At 37.0% G+C, this 21,718-nt stretch overlaps 1 protein-coding gene across 2 annotated transcripts in view; it reads left to right on the top strand.

The window, feature by feature from the left end:
- The window catches only part of LOC139994487 (uncharacterized), a 174,711-nt gene that overhangs the window by 138,110 nt on the left and 14,883 nt on the right, over nucleotides 1-21,718 (top strand). The gene's annotated exons all lie outside the window — the stretch shown is intronic.

The following is a 21,718-nucleotide window of genomic DNA, read 5'->3' as shown; positions in this document are numbered from 1 at the left end:
CACATAGCCAAGATTCTTTCTTCTATTAGATATAGAACGAAGTTTGTTTTCGTTTCGGCCTGCTGGTTCATAAGAAATATGTACAAATACATACCACATCTCGTTTTCAGCAGTCAGCCAAATGGAATTCTCGACCGACAAAGTTTGCCGGGTTATGGGTCTATTGTGCTGCCGTGCTACCCTCCTTTTGTTTCGTTCAAGACTTGCCCGCGACTCGATTAACTCCTACGTGAACGCCTGGAACGCGTGTGTATCTTCCTCTGAAATCTAATTACCTTCTTGAAAGGTGCTCGTGACGATACGCTGTATTGGAAGGTCCGTCACGGTGTTTTGTGTTGATCTCCAGAGGGTGGAGTTTCTTTCTCCGGGAGCTTCCTGAACTGTGTGTAGCACGTGTGGGATTTAATTTGCGTGGGATGTCAGGAAAGAGAACTTTTGTTCTGATAAATGCAATATGTACTTAATTTTAGTTAAAATAATTCCTTTCTCCGTAAAGAAATTATTTTGCAGTACATTAGACAGTTAAAATTTTCAAGAAACGAACGAATAGATGATAAATTTGAGGAATAAAACACTAATAATATTACTCGGTTCTTTTCTCTCAACTTTATTAAGATGTGTCGTTTATATTTTATATTATTTCTAATTGTTTCTATCAAAAATTGTTTGCTATTGCAATTATTATCTCTTATGTATCTCTCGACTGGCGATCTCCTTCATTCTTCTTGCACGACAAGTGTGGCTTTGTCACGAAAAAACAAGGCTTTCGTTGTAGTTCCACGAAGTCCTCGACATTTTCGAAGTTTCTTCTTTGCAGAAAAAAAAGTATTGGATTGGCCGCAGAAGAAGATGATGTTCCCACGGAGCATGTCCACGGAATGTGGTGGGTGTGGTAAAAGTTCCCACCCGAATACGTGTAATTTTTTTGCGCTTGCCTTGCAATATTCCGACAAGCGTTGCCTTGCCAGAATACAATGCTACTACCGATTGATAAATCGCGTCATTTATCAATTGTGGCCGACTCGAATTCTTCCGATCTAGCACGGTGTTTTTCGAGATTCATGATTTCATTTGTGCTACTTTTTTAACTAATTTGTCAGTATTCATCTTATTCCCTCTACTAACTTCGTTTATACTTTATTCGCCTTGGATTATCATACAAACTTCGCTGTTTACTTTTATCTCCTAATTAGTAGATTGAAATTAGTTCATAATTTTTATTGATTCAATGAGAATTGTTTTCGCGCTTCTTGCATTTCGATATTTTCGTTGTTTAAAAAGCTTACGTCACTCCGGTACATCAATTTTTCATTTCTTAATATTAAAAATGTAATGATTCTTCAAGTACCGCTACCAATTTTATATGAATTATATTCAGCTATTCAGTAATTTTATGATTCTTTTTCATTACAATCTTAGAGATGCACAATCTTTTCCTACATATCTCAGAGAGTCGTTGTTTAATCAATGATAAAAAATAGATAGATATGCAAACATTTGATCTTTTTCTTAAAATAACTCGTACGAGAAGAAAGAGAAATATTTCCTGTAAACTAATTTTTCTCTTCTGTCATTTAATATTCGTGAACTTTTAATATTCGTCAAACTTATTTTTCTTAAGCCTAATAAATCTTAAATAATTATTCGATCATTTATATATAATCTGACTAATTTTTTGTGTTAACATTTTTTCTGTAAACATTAAATTGTACAACAACTTCTACAACTAACTTATACAGTAGTATGAATAAATATTTTTACTCGAGTGTTTAATATTTATTCCCACTATGGAAAGCAAAATAAAAAACGGACAAACAGGTATACATTCGGATTCTAAAGATATTCAGAAACAGAAGAAAAGATAACCATTTACGTTGCATTTAAAGAAAAATATCATGCTGCTAATTTACTAATACGAGCAATCGTAGAGCATTTCAGTATCATCTGCCAACTGAAAAACGTTAGCCATGATAAGACACGAACTTTTCTTCTTCCTAGAAAGCATTTTATGTATATACAGGTATATTTGTATTTTTTTCTGGAACAATATATCTAGAAAATCTAAAAACGAATTCATGAAATTACACAACTGTACTGAAAATACGAATATCTGTGAATGTTGAACCCTTACGAAGATAAATATAAAGTTCTATGTGCTGTCTAAATAAGAATTAAAAAATATATTATGTAAATGTATCGTGTGTAAAATGTTACAATATATCTTTTTATCTTTATCTTATATGCGTATTTCTTCAAAATGAAATTCTTCTTAAAATGTTGTTGAACAGTTTTTTTGTATTCGAGATAGCAATACATTTTAAAGTATATATATCAGCATCACTTTTTAACATTTCACTATGAATATCACGTATTCCAGATCATTGGTACGTGACGAAATCTGACCCGTTTTGATCTTCGAAATAAAATATGATCTTTTGCTTGTCACGTATGACCTTTCAAAACGGCATCTTTTTTTTATAGATATGTGGATTATTATTTCAAGAAAAAGTTGAAAGATAAAAATATCCAACTTACATATAAACACTATTCCATAACTAGTTTACCTACTAAATATTATAATGAATAATTTACCTTAGATATATTTTAAATATTTTAACATATCACTCACATAGATCCCGTATATTTTTGCATCTTTAAGTTCATTACAATTTTTCGTATCGCTAAAAAGAACCAATCCAGATCCCGAGATTGTATCTTTCTATGCAAACAGCAACCACCATGTACTTCGCTTACCATCCAAGAACGGTTCACCAAACTCACTCGAACATATCTCAACATTAAACGAACAAGCAACCATTTCACGACGTCAAAGCACATCAACATCGAACGAAAAAAGAAGAAGCGTCTTGCATATCCAAAAAAAATATCCCCCATACAGGAAAATTATTTCTTCGAGAGGCCACCGTTCGAGACGTTGTACGCGTCGTCGACCGCTTAATAAGAAATAATCGAAGAGACTCGGTCGGAATCGTGGAGACGGCTAAGAAGCAACCGTGTAGATGACGCGAACAGGACAGAATTTAAGGACGCTACGAGGTTACGACACTTTCAAGGATCGGTTGTTGGGGTCCTGAAACAAAGGGAGGCGCCTGTAGCACGAGGCCGGCTCGTAACGAGAAGAAGAGCAACGATCGCGTTGTATCTGGACAAAGGGAGACGGACGGTGCCGAAAATTGCTGCTGCAGGCCAACCTGTCTGCGAAAAATAGAGAAGTTAACGGTGGCAAGGAGAAAGAGAGACGAAGAGGATCGGTCGCTGATCGAGGAGAAGGAGAGTCAGATACAGAGAATTCTACCTGTTCGAAGAGGCACGATCACTCGCGGAGCCCGTGCCGATCTTTCCGAGCCATGCAGTCTCTCTCTTGAAAAAGAGCGATTTCATTCAGCGAACAGTCATTGACAACGTCAGCGTGTCTGGTTCATTAGGCCAGCTAACTGTGCCGTGCACCCGGAGCTATTTTCTAGCCAAATTTCCTGCAACCTTGTGGCTCTCGAATTTCGTTTATAATCCAATAAAACGAACGTGTACGGGAGCTTCGCGAGAGGTAGAATCGTTTATGGAATTTCTACGCGGAGCTGAGTAGCTTGGCAATCGAGGCGTGTCGCTGGTAGACAACGTTGATAGATTTTTTATTACCAGATTTAAACGCGATTATCGTCTCGTTCGAGAGACATTACTGAAATACAACTAACTTTTCTTCGACTGCAATTCATTCGATGTTGGGGTCCACTAATTGCGTTAATTGGTTTAGGCTCGGTATTATGTTACCATTGGTCCGTGGTAATTAAGATTTTGAAGAGAGATAAAGAAATTGATAGAGAGTTTAGCGTCTCGCGTGGATTGCTGTAGTTAATGATTTGTATAATCTTTTTGAGACTCAGTGTGCTAACGACTTTTACAATTTCAAAAGATGTATATTATCTCTGGCAATAAAAGCTTTCTATTTTTTCATTTCGTTTGCTAGAAATAAACGAAGATAACATTAATCATGGTACCAGATACCCAACTTCTACGAATGTTCGTAATTGCAAAGAAAACAGTACACGAGTCATTATAACTTTGGATGATATAACGTAATGAATCATACATAGAGGAATTAAGATTTGCTCGAGCATATGCGCACTGTGAAGCACGCCACTTCGATGAAAGTATTTTTGTTCCAACTGGAATATAATTAGTTTAACGAAATAAATTCAATTAAATATAACGCGTTAATGAGTTGCAATGAAAATTAGAATTGTGAATTTCATAAGAAGAATTGTGTATAAAATTGACATTTGAAAGTGAAATTTAGAAAGCGTAAGAGAAACTCTGTTAAAAACAACGTAAATATAATTTAAGATCATTAAAAGAATGTAATATCAACTATAAATAATATACCAAACACAGAAGAAATTTTTTATAATCATTAAACTTTAATTTACCAGTTGAACTTGCAATTCACAATAGGTATCATTATATAACATAGTCTTTATAGAACCGACCAGTTTTTTACACAAACTTGATATTAACCAGACGCATAAAAAAAAAACAAAACGCATCAAACACAAAATTAATCATCTCTCGAAACTGACAACTAATCCGCACCTAAAAGAAACATTTCAAATAAAGTCTATAGTTCCCAAATAACCAAAATAAAGTAACACACTTAACCTCGATCAAAATCAAATTCCCTATCAAAACATCTACTTATCTTTCGCAATGCGCGTCTCACCAAATATACCTGTCCTCTCGAAAACTTCATTTTCAAGTCGACCGAATCTTCACAATCAAATAGTAAACTGTCATCTAATTGCTACAATGATGATGCACAAAGGCTGCCAGTACATAACCCTATCTTCCAACGAAGCAGTTTTTTTTATGAAGTTTTACATTTCATTTTGGTAATATCAAATTGCTATAATTATACGGAAATACTATTGAATGATACAAAATTTCATATACTTGAATCTAATTAACAGAATGCAAAAATATAACACGTAAGAATGCATAAAACATGCAGGATGTAGTACCGGTTATAACACTTAGCATGTAAAACAATTCTCTACCTAGATTTCACATTTCTAATTATCTTCATAAAAATATAAATTTGCATAAATATTCGCAGTCTACTAACTAATTTACTCCCTAATTAATTAGTATGTAAATGTTATAACGAATACAATGGAGCGCCAATACTTTTTGTAATCACTGTACACGTATATCATCTCTATTCTAGGAGTCGAAGAGGTCTAAGCTCTATCTTGGTGTACCATTTTCCCCTCGGCTGATCCCGAAATAGAAATACCCACTCGCGTATCGATCCAACGAGTACGAGTGAATTGCCGCGGTATGTTCGCGATCCTGGTAGGCTGGGTCCCTTTATTTGCAGAAGGATAAGGCCGGATGCGGTTATCAGGCGGACCGATAAACAGCCCCTAGGGCCCCGAGAGCCCGCGTCAAGACTTCTTGTATTTATAATATTTGATCTGCACGAGCTGCGTTGCTTTGGATAGTGTCAAGCCATTGAGCCTTTCTCTGTCTTCATATATATCTGTGGGGCCTGGTCATGGTCCTTGAAGGATCCCCAGGCTCAGGTAGACAGGACAGCCATTCATGGTCTGTTAAAGAAGGCCAAGCCTCGAACAGGAAACGCTGGGACCGAGTGGATGCTATTTAGAAGTGTTTTTTCAAAAAAACTCCTAGCTGCTTGGTAGGAGGTTAGCACTTTACCCAACCCCGTTTCCAGGACCCGGTTCCGCTTGTTTGCTTTATCCAAGCGTGCGCCTTGACTCGGAATCATCCTGAAGGGATCTAGGTTACCTGGTGATCCCTGCTTTGGATACTGCTTTGGATACGCCGACATGCTGGATCCTCTTGGTCAGTCGATATACTAAGGATCGACCACGGATTTTGATACCTTGGTAATGGAGTTATATGAGAGGATGAAAGAAGTGTACGCTTCTGTTCCCCCTTTCACCAGCGAATCAGCCTGGTTCCTTCGGATTTGATACGATATTGTTGAGCTGTCTAACGTGTCAAGATGTTCTGCTTGTATTTTTGGTGTATATGGACTGTTCTTTTTCTTTTCCTGTAAAGAATGAGTTTCGATGGCTCCTTTAAAAATTAGAGAATTATGAGAATGATATTGAGTTGAAAAGTGCGTTCGAGAAGTTGAATGAGTGGAAATTAATGGTAGCGTGTTGGGAAAGGAAACGAAGTATGTATTTAATTTGTACTTTGCTAGAATCCAGTCATCTGAACGTGAGCACCTATTATATGAATGAAAAATCATAGGCGGTGGGAAGTATGAGGTGGTCACCTATTATACTTCAATTATATAAACTGTTTGTTTCCCGACAAATTCACATAATCGAGGATCTACCGTATTTTAAAACTAATGTACGTACGCATAGCACATTTTAAAGCGAGAGGTATATGTGCAGTCTGCATCACAATTTTGAAAACATAACCATGTTTTTTTTTTAATTCTTTCGCCATTTCTATCTTTCTTAGAATTTTCGCGTGACATGAACGAATCACGTAGTGGTCACGTAAGTAGCTGTCGCTATTTACGTCTGTCTAAATCACTCACCGTAGCTATCGCATAAAAAATTCAAAGTGTCTTGATATTTATAAATTTTTCGTATCTTCACAGTCAAAAAAAGAAATCCCAGAATAGCTCAAGTTACGTCACTCACTATCGTAAATGATATAAAGTTTCCGCGATGATTACAAATTTATTGCCACTCGACTTACATTTGGTCCAAGCATAGTTGATCTATTTTCGGAGTCTCATTTGTCAAAGTAGCTGACACTGGTTTCGAAATCGTCTACGCAATAGTCGGTGCAGATAAAAGAACTGTGAGATCGCGTGTGGTTTTTAATTTGGACATGCATTTCGGCACGCATTTAATATCCCGCATTGTGGATCCGGTGGAGATCTTTCGATTAGGCGATTTAAGATGTTCCCCGGTTGACGTACCATCGCGATTCCCCTATTCCCGTAATTGCCCTATTCCCTTATTCTAAATTGCACAAAGAATGGAAGTGCCAACGTGTGTCGTGGAACAATTATTTTATCTGATAATTAATCTTTAACTTAACAGAACTCGTCTGTAACAGGAATGTAAATTTTTTATTTCATTACGATAGTTTTATAGAGAATTTTTGAAACTTCGGCAATTGAACTTTATTAGCTATAAAATTTTAGAAAAGAAATCGGAACGATCCATTTAACATTATTAAAATAGAGTTAGAAGAAAGTGAATGAAATTCAAGTACACTAATAACATAAAATATAACAAGTTACATTGTGATAAAAAATAATCATAAAAGAACAAATAGATGTCGTGAGAAAAAATTCAAGAATAAACGCAAATTCCAAACAAATTGTATCAGCATTGTTTGGTCATTTAATCTCTCGTCGTTAAAAAATAATTGCTAATGTCCTACATTGAGTCATAGGAGCTCGCAGCTCTTTTTAATGTCCTTTGTCACGCATAAGTCTTACTACGAATTATGTTGTAGCTTATAAAATTCGTAAATTACTGCTATCTGTTCCTACTTCTTTCGTATAATTGTCATAATTGTTCTTATCCATAGGAATCACTGACACAATACACAATTGATCAATTATTTCTTTCGGAAAATAATTCTAACGATTTTATCTTGACAATAAAGAGATAACTAAAAATACTTGTTCCTATTTAATTTCTTGTATACAATTTAGAAACTAACTTATTTTTGTTAAAGAAAAATATATTTTCTAAGACAGTGAGGAACAAAATTTATATATTTGAAATTCAGAAATAAAATGATAATTCTTTACTAATCAGCCTTTAGTAGAATCTGATTTCTAACTTATAATCCATTAAGGAAGAAGCTGATTCGTCACACAGAAAATAAATCAAAAATATCAAACAAAATTTTATTATACGAGGAAAAATCGATAATTTAGTAAGCGTAATCAACGTTCGATTGAACAACACTTATCGCCATTTTTATCAATATTGACAATTCCAAAATATTTCTTAAGTATGTCTCGCAGCAGAACCGTACGATATTGACTCAATACAATTTCCTCTAACTTTCAAAGAAACACTTGTATCGATAACGATAACCACGTACAAATTGGATCAGATTGATTTTTTTATTAGTGTAATATCGTATTCACTATATAAAGCGAAATGATTAGGGGAAAGTATAATACACGGAACAGAACTTGAGCTATGCTGATAGAAATCGTATTCCTCTTTTCTAGCAAACTGCTGTAAAAAATTATAATATTTATGTAACAAAAATTGATTGATATAAATACCACATGATAACACATCAGAATGTGAATCTATATCAAACAAATCCTTTTATATAAAATATAATATTGAATAGTTCTTCAAAAATCTAATAATCGATTCCAAAAGCCAAACTTTTTTTTTTTTATTATTTAATTTGTACTTTACAATTTGTCCAGCTGGACATTCTTTAAATTTTTCTAGCTTAATTGCTAAATAACATGTGAATAGCTACCCTCAGCGGGATACCACGAGGCCAACCAAATAGATAGATATCACAAAGATACACGCAGAATTATTATTAAAATTTACAGCCCAAGTAAAATTGTATAAACAACCAATATATATCATATATCAAATTTTTCCAATAGATTTCGAAGAACGGTTACTGAAGAGAGCTGTATGTAAATACCCACATTATCGGTGCGGGTATAAAATGTGGGAAACAGTTATAGTATCTATGCTAAAAGCCCGATACATATGCATACCAAAGATACAATAAGTTCTTGTAATGTCAGTGTATTCATTTCAGTCGTCGTTCAGACGGTGACAAATCTACATGAATAATTTTTCATTGCCTTTCCTTCGTCGAAATTCATAACTAAAATGTGAATCTTTATACATTTATATCTTTATGAGAAATTTAACACTTAATCGATATCTTTGAATTATTGTTATTAAAAGTTTAGAATATTTAATCTTCATTTAAGCAATGGTTTTGATTGTCATTTAGTTCGTCTCTGCAAATAGTTATTGAGAAACTATAATCTTCTAAATGGGAAAAGAAGGTGAAATTATTTTACTAGAGATTTTATATTTTGTACTTTATATTATCAATGGTGTTTCTACTGTATAGCATAAAATGTAAAGTAAAATTGAGCAGCCTGTCTAATACTAACCTCACCTGTAGAGGTCAACTGTAATAATTGATACACGTTGACGATGAAATATAGAAAAATACACAAAATACATATAATACGCAAAAATATGTAAAATATACAAAGTAAGATATGCATATATTATAATATTCAAAAATAAATTTGTGAAATAAATTTCTCCAATTGTGCCTATAAAAATATGAATTTACAGAATGCATATTTGCATTCGTAGTCTACTTACGACGAAGAGACAGTGTTCCGAATAAGATGGTTTTCCATATGGACGCTTCCATGATTCCGTCAGACTGGACGTATAATTACAGGCAATATCATTAAAAATAACCTCTAATTCAAGGTAACCAAGAGGGTATCACGATCTCGTGTCCGGATATAGTTGGACAGGACTGATCAGAAAGTTGCACAATTTGCATAATTAGGAATAATCACGCGAGATGAACCGTCAAGATTATCAGTTCGCTACGTATCTTCGTTAGCATATCTATTGCACGGTAAAGCTCGATATTCTCGGCGTTCTCCTTCCGATTTTTATTACGATTGTTGTGGTATTATCGGTGAATTTCATAAGAAATGCAAATTCTAGCACTTTATCAAAAGGAGGAAATTCGTGACGGTGTCGGATTTGAAATTTTTATGCCACCTTCGTCCACCGTGAAATTAATTAAATATCTGATATACGTCACATTACTTGTTTCGTTTTTCAAGTATAAATAAGTATGGTTTCGTGCGCAACTAAAAGAACAGATCCTCCTCTCGTGATCACGAGATTAAAACAAAAAAGAAATACGAGTGGCTCTGTTTCTTCCTGAAGGTTTGTAATCAGGCTTGAATTATTCGTTATGTCTTAATATTTTATCTGTATTATACCTCATATTAACGAACTAAAAATGTACTAATTAAATAATTAAAACTACAAAGAATAACAAATGTTCTGATTTGATACTCTCTGTATCTTATCAATGAATAAGATCATTTCTACAAATCTGTTCTCTTGCTTTTATGAATTTCAACCGTTTCAATTACTCCGGAAACCTTATCGCCAATCGTATCGATACAATTCCGAAAGCCCAATTTGAAAACCCCAATTTCGATCCACCCGATCTTACTTCAAAAGTCCCTCAACCGATCTGCCATTCATTCATCCCTCGAAAACCACATATTCCATCAACACCCCAAATGAGCAACAAATATCCGCCTCCTATAACCACATGGATTCGAGCAAAGCAAATAAAGCGAAACTAACGCGGCACCCTACGTCCATGATTGACCGACGAGCAGGAAAATCTGACGTCACATTTTTCATTCCGATGAAAGGAAAGGGAGAGCGAAGCGGTGTCAGAAAATAGTGGCGTCGATTTCTACCCGTCCTTGACGCGAACGTGAACGTGAATGTTCTCTCAACTAGGCGGAACATTATCGTTTAAGCTAATCGGCGATTAATTTTTGTATTTTGGTGCGGCGGCGGCGGCGGCGTGGTCGTGGAAGAAATTCAAGATCCGATCGAAGGTCTCTGTGGCTTGTAAAGGAGAACGAACCGGCGGGCCAGGTGCTGCTGGCCCGGATCCACGAGGGGAAAGAAAGAACCAGTTTTTTTAGGGTCTCCTTTCTTTCAATTCGTCGCGACGAAGGGCACCGTATTCGCGCGTCTGCCCTAAGCCATACGTCGCGTCGTTCTCCTCGCGCCTGAACAGTGGGAAAGTTACACGGTGCACACCGTTTTCGAATTTGCCGGGGGTTAGGGTTGCTCTTCATCTTGCTCCTTTTTTTCTCTTCCCCTCTCTCTCTTTTCTTCCTTCCTCTTTTATTCCGTCGTTGAGCACGATGCGTACCTGTCGACGAAGAGTTCAACATCGACGACTATTTATGGGATCGTCCTGCGATTGCGTGCCTACTTTCCACGTCCGGCATCGTTTGCGCGTTTCCTGTGATGCTTGTTAAAGGGTGGAGTGCGTACGGCTCAAATGGCACGTGGGTTTTCTTGACGTGTTACGCTAACGAGAAACGGGCGGCAATCTATTTACGTTCCAACTTTGATATTGTTCGATGGTTAGGGACTTAATTTGGGGATGGTCCTGGATAGAACAAGGGAAGATGAGGAGTTTGTGATACGTGTGTTTATAGTGATTCACTCGTATTTTTATATCTGTTATTGTTTCGATATTTTGTGAAATTAAATTTTTAATAATTTATTAAATTAAACAGAAATAGATAGAATAGTATAATCGTAATTGAATCGTATGACATGACAGAAATTGGAGTGATTAAAGAATCTATATTACGTTAATATTACGAAGAAATAATAATTTATAAAATCAAAGAGACTCCTTTGTTCAGTGTATGTAATTTAGTGACGAGAAAGAATTACGTACAAGAGATCTAAATGGTCTGTGTAAAGCATTTCTATCTAATTATATTGTTCGAATTGCAGTTGATACTGAATTAAACTTGTGTTTTATACACCGATGTTTACCTACATATTGCCTTATGTTATCCTGTACCATATATATAATTGAATCTTATCGATCAGTGTACCCATCTCATAATATCATCTGTTACCCCATTCTCTCCTTCCCCACCTCTAGAAGCAATAAAACGACACGCTTGGTGTATTCTAAGTCAGTATAATGAAATTATCTTTTAACCTTACGTCCAAATGATTTATGGACTGCAACAATATTCAAAGTATAAAAATTAATTTTTAGAAAATAAACACTAATTTACTTAGATGATAATATTAAATAATCAAATGATTCTAATTTAACTTACATATACCAAAGAATAACGTAACAATCTTTGCGATTTATCTTCTCGATAAAAATTGATCACACAGCCGTTTCTATCCATTCATCAATTAACGTAAAAAGAGGAATGTTAAGCTCAGGTCACAAACTTGGCTTCTTTTCTTCGAAAAGAGTCCTGAAGTGGTTGAACTCGAGGTCCAAAGGAGAGATCGATTAAAGAGGGCGGCGAGTTAAATGGTATTAAGCTCGAAAGCTTCTCCCTCAAAGGGTTTCCAAGGTGCCAAAGTCGATGGCTTTCGAGTGTTTCACGCCGTTCTCTCTCGTCTACTTCCCCCTCCCCCTCTTTGGCTCTCAGCGAGCCAAAACTCTTGCTAATATTTTTATTGCGGCAGACCTCTATGAAAGTGAGAACGTTCGTGCGAAAGGAGAGGGAATAAACGATCTTACCCTTCATCCTCTTAATTCGTACACTCTCTTAAGCACACGAGTGGTAAAAACCGTTTTTCCGAGTTTCATGCATGTTTCATGCGTATAAATGTGCGTAAAATTCCTTAAAAGCATGAAATAATTCTTAGTAGATAACAATGTTACAATATTATTGTAACAATGTAACAATTACAAATCAGAAATATTAAATATTATAATTAATATTCAATGTAATCAGTGTATCTTAACTTATGAAACATTTTTATTTGCGCGATTAAGCAGAATCTTTAGCAATAATTACTTTGGAAAGTAATTATTCATGTGTTATATCGTTTCTTAGGATTTTTTAATCTTATCGGTTACTATTATAAATTGTTTAACTTGCTGAGCAATTCAATGACCTATAATATATATCATAAAAGATGACCTTTTACATACACGCTCAAATCTAGTCTATGTGAAATGTATTGTAAGATGTGTCCGTATACAACCGATATAAACCAACTGACGGATGATACAAAAAAACGAGTACCGTTGCTAAGTTAATATCTTGTATGAAAATTAATAACAAAAATATTACCTTTAACATAATACTACTTTAACTTCAACAAGCGTTTGAACGAATATTTTTAAAATAACACTGCATTAAAAAACATATTATCGATCAAATTAAAATTTTCGCGAAACACGCACGACACCCACAACAACATCATTAAAAATCAAATGTCATCACAAGAACGAATCACGTTTACCTGTAAAATAATTAATCAACTCGATAACCTCTCATATCAAATATACCAAAGAAACAAAAAAAACGAAGCATATCATTAACATCACAAAAGAGTTCCTGGCTAGAAACGTCAATTAAAAACCCGGAATCCTTGCTGCCCCTTCCCCTCTCAGCAGTCCATTCCCCTTCTAAATTTCACCGCGAGAACATTTCAATGTCCCGTGATCGTACAAGGATGTCCGCTGGTATCTACACAGCTGGCAAAAAAGCTAACAAGCCAGCGTGCAGGCAGGCTACGGCGAACGCAGACGATCGTGCAACGCGCGGAGCCCGCAAAGTCGCAGTGGAAGGTTAAGGGTCAAGAACCCCGCAGCCTTTTTGCCACTCGATTAGCGACTCGTCGGTGCGAGTCGTCCGAAACTTCCGGAGGACGCGGTCGCCTCTCGCTTAATCCACACGACGATCGTTCCTCCTACTCCTCATCTTCCTTCCTGCTCTTCATCGTCGATTTTCTTCGTCGCCTTCGTCTTCTTCTGTTTCACGCGCGTTCCTCTTGCCCCTCCATGGCAATTTTCGGGCAGGCGATGCGACGCAACGCGACGCGACGTATCCCCATCGTACGATCGCGAGGCTGCATACGAAAGCGCAGGGGCAGACACAGGAGGCCAGACGCGTCGCGAACGAGTAGCCACGCATCGCTGAATAAACCGATGTGTTCGTGTCGCGTACGAACGCTACGTGCAACGTATTTTTGCAGGACACGCGGCTTTCGTTTCGATGAACTTTCCCTTTCTGTTCTTTCAGTCCGTTCGTCTTTGTTCCTCTTTCACCCCCTTTCGCCTCCTTGAGCCGTCTTTATCCTCGGACGAACCGCGTTGCCTCCTCTTTTCTTTTTTTTTTTTTTTATTATTCTCGATCCTTTTATTCGTGATTCTTTATTCGCCGTTGCGCGCTAGGCGAACGAACGTCTGCGAGCATGCGCAAACCCGCGTATTATTTCGCTCGTAATATGCATTTGAAACTGGTTTTTCTTTCGGACACGGTACAGTAAACGAAGCCGTCGACAGATCGCTCGAAAATGAAACTGGGAGTAACATTGTCGGAACAATCGTTCTCCCGTATATGTTTGGAAAAAGATTATACGATAATGGTGAAGTGTTTCTTTTTTGAGGGGGTAAGGGCGGGATTCTACGCGCATGCGCCTCCTTTAAAATAGCGACGTTTGTTGACGTTCGTTTTAAAGGCCTTGCTTTAAATCGTGGTAGATATGTTTCGAGTTTCGGCCTCCTTGTATTTCGAAGAAGCTTTTAACGTTACATTTTGAAATACAGCATATAGAGTAACAGCAAGCTTTAATAACGTACAATATCGTAAAAAGTTCACGAGTAACGAAAAAGTTGTAAAGGTAAAGATGGACAAGAATAACATCAAACAAAGATGTATCGGCATTAAAAAATAGTATCTAATCAGAAAGAAACAGCCAACAAGTCGAGACGAACAACTCCGTTCATCAACCAACTATGAAACAGAATAAACAGAATCGTCAAACGCATCATCCATCATCGTACAAGACCGATTCGCGGCGTCATAATATTCGAACCCTCGAGCAACGCAAGACGATTCCATACATTCGGCGTAGGATCGCAAAGGATAACCTCGTTACGCGCCTTCCTCTGGCCCTCTAACCTTCCTCTATCTTAGCCGAGGACTGCCCTCTTCTTTTCACTCTTTATCCCTCACGCTTTATTCTCGATGGCCCGGTTGCAAACGTGGCATAGACAGCAGAAGAGTATGCGCGTTCGCGCAGCCCCCGAATAGCATAATGCATTTCGAACTGGTTTTATTCTGGCGAACGTAGCGCGTCTCATTTTTCCCATTGGCCTGAATCGTACGCTACTCTTTCCCTCCTCCTTCTTCTCCTGCTACTCCTTTCTTCTACCTTTTTTCGTTCCTCCATTCTTGTTTTCCATCCTCCCCCTAGCCCCTCCCCCTTCTTTCTCTATTTCTTCGCTTCTCTTTCTTGCTCATTGTTAACGCAACAGAGAGTATAAAGAGTCTAGACCGACACCTGTGTACCCCCGGACAACTGCAACCTCCTCTCCTCTCCACCCCTTTCTCCCTTTTTTTCTCTCTTTCTCACACGTTTTCATATTTCTCTCGTGCGCGTCCTTTTTTCGCCACCCCATAGCCGAGTCACCCTTGTTGCATCCCGTTTATACAATTTTCCCTGCCGCGCCTCACCCCGGAACTGCATTTTGCATAGGGGAGGAAGATGCACGCGCAGGGAGGGAACGATACGTTGGGGATGTCCGTCGACCTTTTTTCGAAGAACGTTTTCACGCTGACCGCGTATCCGACATTAAATGGGACCGAGGCGAATGGAACGAGAGGAAAGTGATGGCCCTGAAGAGAATGGTCAACGATGGGGTAGCGGAGGCTACGAGGCGCGCATTATTGAGGATTAATACACGAATGAACGATTGAATCACTATGATAATTGAGAATCCAATTTCTATGGCTCGTTATTGTTCTTTAAGCATTTTAGCCTCGAATGTTTTCTCGGTTATAGGACAATTGTTTTATCGATTATTAATAATGGAAATACATCTTCTCCGATGTTTCTGTAAAGAATACATCGTGTACCAAAATTAGGATCAGTTTTACCAAAAACAAACATATTTATCGTTTATTAGCAATTCGTTAAAGTACGACTTAAAAAAAGTTAACCTGACGCCGGTATGGTGGACTGTAATATGTCTATCCCAATATTTTAAAAATTAGTATTACATACTATTGCTACAAGGTAATTTATAAGCAATTGATAACAATTATTAACTCAGACTATTTTTCTGCGGTTAAAGATTTTCTTCGTTTCCTCTTAACGTTATTCGATGATAAGAGCTCTCGATCCGCTGTACGGGACCGTGCACGTTTTCCAACTAACTGTGAATCGGCGTGCGCCCGCGCCTGTCCGAACAGTAACAGAAAACAAGTTTCATAGCCCGGTAATTCCGCCCGAAATGATTCATCATAATTTAAGTTTCACGCGCGTGCACCCAAATTGACGGTTATCGGACAGGAAGAGAGATAGTGAGAGACACACTGCACCGATTCGGGTTGACATTCGATCGATGCGCGAACATTTTTTTTCAGTGTGTATCGTTTCGCTCTGAAACGAACGTGATGCCTCTTAAACGCGTAATCATTCTCCTTCACGGGATGTCCCGCGAGGAATCGAAAAAACGAGCAAACTGAAACGGCAAGAAAAAAAGGAAAAGTAAAGAGAAGGTGAGAACGAACTACGAAGGAAGAAGCGGCCGACGAGGCCAGATATAAATGGCCCGATTTAAATCCATCCGTGAATAAGAAAAAGGGGCAGGAAGCAGCACGAGAGAACGTGTAATTTTTTCTTCGATGCCCGTCGAATGTGGCGCGTAATTAAATTCGAGCGCGATAAAGGCACGCAACCGACTGTGCAGAGAGAAGAGAGGCAAGCCCGGTATCGATTCTTATTACCGACGAAATTGCATTCGCGAGAACGCATTGACGTGAATTTATCGACCCTCGGATCCACCCTGGACCGATGGTTGGACCGTTAATTAATGGTTGGAAATAAATAAAAATGTTTCGCGTGGCCCAAACGTCGATCGCGATGCCAGCGCACGTGACAAGAGGAACGAAGAAGGACGAACGATGGCAGAACAAATGAGAGAAAAAAAGAAAAGAAGGTGAATGAATGGTAGATCGAGTTTTAATATTCAATCGATGCGTCGCCGATTCTCTGTAAACCTGCCACTTCCGGCGGGTGTGCACCGCCGCGAATTCCGGTGCTGATAGTAAACGTTATACATTAACTTCTCCGCGAGTTCCAGCTCGTATAGCTTCACCCTCGTTTTTTCCAGCCACCGTGTCCTTACGTTCGGTTTCGCTGGCGCGCATCACGACCTTTAACGAAGCGCGGCAGGATGCGTCGGGGATCAAGATTGCTACCAACTTAATTGGCTAATTAATAAAGACGCCTAATTACCGCGTAGCCAAAGCCTTTTTAAGCTTTCCCCTGTTCCTGGACAAAGAGAGAATCTAACCGAATGTTCGTTGCGTTCTCTTCGATTGGCTGATAAATCTCACTTTCGATCAAGTTTCGTTTCACTTCTGTCTACTATAATCTCGGATGATGCGTACTACTCACGTAGTTACACTTGATGATAGCATAGATCGTGTTGTTTTTACAATTTCCTAGTATAAGTGCTCCCTATTTCGCTTCTTTTTCTCGTTACAACTTGAGATTCCAGGCCATTAATAAACAAATATAATCGACGTCAATTAAAAAACGCGTGTAAAATCATTCAATAGTTTCAACTAGATTAATTTGGGATTTAACGATTATAGGTTCTTGCTTTGTTTCTATAGACATAGTGTATCAAATATGAATTCATCCGAGAAAGAGTTAAATTAAAATTAAAACAGGCCAAACCCGCCATCGTCATTATGTTTTTGTTTTCCTATGTCTAATTTAAGCTGTCAAGAAAATTGCCATAACACAATGGTGGTGATAAAAATGAATAAAACGAACAAGATAATTTGCAATTTCACGGTAGCTACATTTTGTTCATACTTGTACATCTTATGTATCAACTTGTGAACTGCTTGAAATTCTTTTAAATCAACATTAGGCATAAGTCACATAGTATTTAAAATGAAATTAAGATATAATCTTAGCCTATATAGGTACCATAATCTTTTGTTTTTTCTTATGGTAAGAAAATATTTTTGCGCAAGTTATATTCAACAATGTTCATGCATCAAATTAAAAGCGTCAGCACGCTATTAACCTTAATACATGGTGAAACCATGGTGGAACCGACATTATTATTAATTTACTTCCGACCTAATTAACGTATCCTGTAATTTTTACAGTTTTTACCGCTTGACTCTCGCTTATGGCGAGTAAATGTACGATTTGATGCATTAAATTCTCCAGTACACCGCATTCTTCCATCGTGATAACTCTTATATCCTAACTTTTAATTTCCTTCTGGTTTGTACACGTTCCTTTTTTTATGGCAAACATTGAAATGCGACATATTATACGTTTTCATTACATCAAAATAATTGTATGAATTATATAATTGTATGAATTGTATAATTGTATGTATGAACAATTACCGTTCATAGCTTACGATTTCATTTATAATTTAGTTTATTATTCTACACTAAATACTATAATTGCAACTAACGATCGCATTTAAAGACCATAAAAAACATGTTATACACTTAGACGTAATTATAGAGCCTCTTTTTAGTTATAAATTTCCTTGGATTTCTTATTTTCAGACTTCTATTTTCTAAGGATAGTAGGAATCTATTTAATAAATAGAATTTACTCATATTTAGAATCCAATTCAATTAGATTGAATATCAATTCGAACGAATTAAGATTACATCGCTTTTCAAGTTCTACGCTAAATTTGAAGTCCTTAATTTGAAGAAAAAGTCCTTAAGTTTATCTTTGTGAAATGCGGTGTTTCAAGATATGATAACGCAAACTAAATACGATATTTTATTAGATAGTAGGTACTTGTCTTAAATTGATAACGCGTTTTCAAGTGAAAAAATTACCACAAGGCAACGGGACACATTCTCGATTTCCCTAATATCTGAAATCTTCTACTATAGTAAAAACTACGCTAGTCTAAATTAGCTGTCAATTTCATCAAGCATACATTCCTATCTATCCCTTCTTGCAAAATAGTAATTAAATACCAAAATTCCAGAGCTAATGCTGCCCTCTTATCTCTTAAGAGAAAGTAAGAAATTTCTCATAAGAAGAAGAAAAAAATCTGCCCGAGGAATGCCAGTCTGGCAGCTAAAGAACGTTCAGAACGTGAAAGGGTTAATAAATGGTCCCTTCTACGATGTTATTCGCGTCTATCATCTTTATTCGTTGATCAAAGTAGTACGAGGCCGTTTAACGCTGTTCTGTTCTACCTTCTAAAGCAGGTAATCCCCCGATTTTCTGTTCTGTGCCGAAATTCCGCCACAGGTAGGTAGAAGCAGAGAGCAGAGAAAGGGAAAATAGCGGAGAAACAAAGAGGCAAGGATTCCTTTGTACACGAAATTCCCGACGCGGCGTCCTTATTCGGAGTAGCGAAACCAACTGGAATCGCGGTCGCTGTTGGGTTCATTTATTTTCATTCGCGGCTACGACGCGGTTCGAACGGGTAATTAAGGTATAAATTTTAACAAGGCGACCTGGCAACTAATTAGACTTTCGATCGGGGACTGCCTGACTGGACGAACAATAAAAGAGAACGAAAGACTTGACAGATTCGATAATTGAGAAATAGGCGAGTCCTCTGTCCACCGGTCCTTCCAAGGGCCATGCCTTTAAGTAACTTCTCGAGATTTCCATTCGCGTCGATGGTGGTCATTTCGTTGTTTTATTCAAACTTTAACTACCTCCAGTAGGCAAATTGTGTCATCGACAGTCTAAAGTATATTCCTTTCCTAAATTTCTTCTTTCTTCTTTACTTCGGTTGAAAAATGTCCAAATAGATGTTCGATCTAATTAGCTGAAAATTATCAGCTCACGGAAGAAGGAAACTTGAAGATTTTTGATACACTTATCAAAATTAAGCCTTCTGTAGCTATTCTATTGGAGTCGGTTATCTGAGCGCGTGCATCTTATCATCACGTAAAAATATTTTCAAAAAATATTCCTATTACTTCGATATAAAGATATATAACGTAAATTTGTTTCACGAATTATGAAATTGAAGTCTTCAAAAATTGTTTTCAATTCATATTTCTGATGGTATCCCGCTGGGGGTAGCCATCCGCGTGTTATTTAGCAATTAAGTTAGAGAAATTTACCAAATATCCAGCTGGACAAATTGCAAAGTACAAATTAAATAATAAAAAATTCATACTTTTATTTAGTTTCCCATTCGTTGAAGAAATCAGCAATCGTATTCGTAGAAGAATTTAAAAAGAAATTGGAAAAGGTTATTATCGAATTTCATCTACTGTTAATCGTTGACAATTATTATCGCGTTTGACATTTCGACAAAACGATCAATTATCGTACTCTTCAGAAATCCGGAGTCAATTTTTTAGCAACTTACTGATTACGCTTGAAGTCAAGGTCTCGAATTTATCGATAACCTCGAGATGCCATATATTCGAAACAGATAATTGATAATTTCGACTTTTACGCAGCCAGATAAAATTATACATGATATCGACACATGTATTAACATATTGAAATAGGTACACTATGAAGAGTTTTAAAAAACGAGTCTTCTACATGGGTGATTGAGCAGAAGATATGTCATCATTTCAAAAATGAGTTACAACGTAAAAATAATATTTAGTCATTTTTGAATACTACGCTACATCGATTTAATTTAGTTAATTCTATAATGAATATACATAAAATCTAAGTAATATTTTCAGATGATGAAAATTAGTATCTTTTTAGATAGTCGCCTCGTTCTAGAGACGAATTAAATGTTACATATTACAAGATAAATTGCAGAGAGATGCGAGATGATACTTGTAACGATATTTTATATGTTTCGCATTTGTAGAATGTTCGTCTCTCGAAGAATATTCGTCTTTTTGAACCAGGAAAATGTAACATTCTGTTACCATCATTTTTAATCCTGAACTCACGAACACACAGAAAAGTTTTATCTCGATGAGCAGATGCTGTACACGTGGCTGTAAAAAAGGGTACATATCATATATCATAAAATCATGTAGCAAGTTCCTTATTTGTAGGAAACATTAAATAAAACAATATGAAATCTCGTTATTCCTCTTTCCCAAATATTTTATCACATTCTGAATTCGTACGTATCCTTTTATCGAGTCTTGTATCAATCTTTGAACAAGTCCTATGTAAATTAAAAAATTATAAATTATTATTAAATTTCATATTTCTTTGATTCTCTCTGTACGATAAAATAAAAGTTTCAATCGCAGGATAATCGAGATACAAATAAAATATTCCTTGAACAATAGGCAGACGTCTGACACGCGTCACTATCGTAGCAGGATGTCTGATCGGTCGCACCATACATCGTCTCAACTCACTCGAGCTATAATTTCATTATGTTTTACACTATCACTTCACTATCATCCAACTCAGTGTAAGATCGCGCACTTTAGATAAAGCGGCAATTAAGAATTCAAAATAATTCATCGAATGCACGATATGTACCTCTCGTATCCCCACTACTACAGCAAAATGGAAATACTCGAACCTGCTAGAAGTTAGTCCGCGAAACTAGGTTACCCACTGCGTTATCATTATTCGATGTATCTCAGTGTACACCAGACACTCGTAGCTTAAATTATTGCTTTTTGAAGATTACGCGAATCAAGAAGGTCGTCGATTATCACACCGAACGAACGCCACTTTAGTTTCGACGATCCATCACATCCACCTCCTGCTTTTTTGACTTCGTTTTCTAAATTTTATATTCGAAATCTTCAAACAGTCGAGGTTACACATCCACCCTATCGTGACGACGACCGATCCCGTGATCGTACTATAAGTTGCCTCTTGTGCAACGACTCGTGGTGTCGTGGCTCGTCGTCGATTCAGGATCATACGAATCAATTCTG

This window comes from Bombus fervidus, chromosome 14, assembly GCF_041682495.2.
Source record: "Bombus fervidus isolate BK054 chromosome 14, iyBomFerv1, whole genome shotgun sequence".
Taxonomy (NCBI): domain Eukaryota; kingdom Metazoa; phylum Arthropoda; class Insecta; order Hymenoptera; family Apidae; genus Bombus; species Bombus fervidus.
Note: the sequence above shows the minus strand (reverse complement) of the source record. Positions and strands in the feature narration are given on the sequence as shown.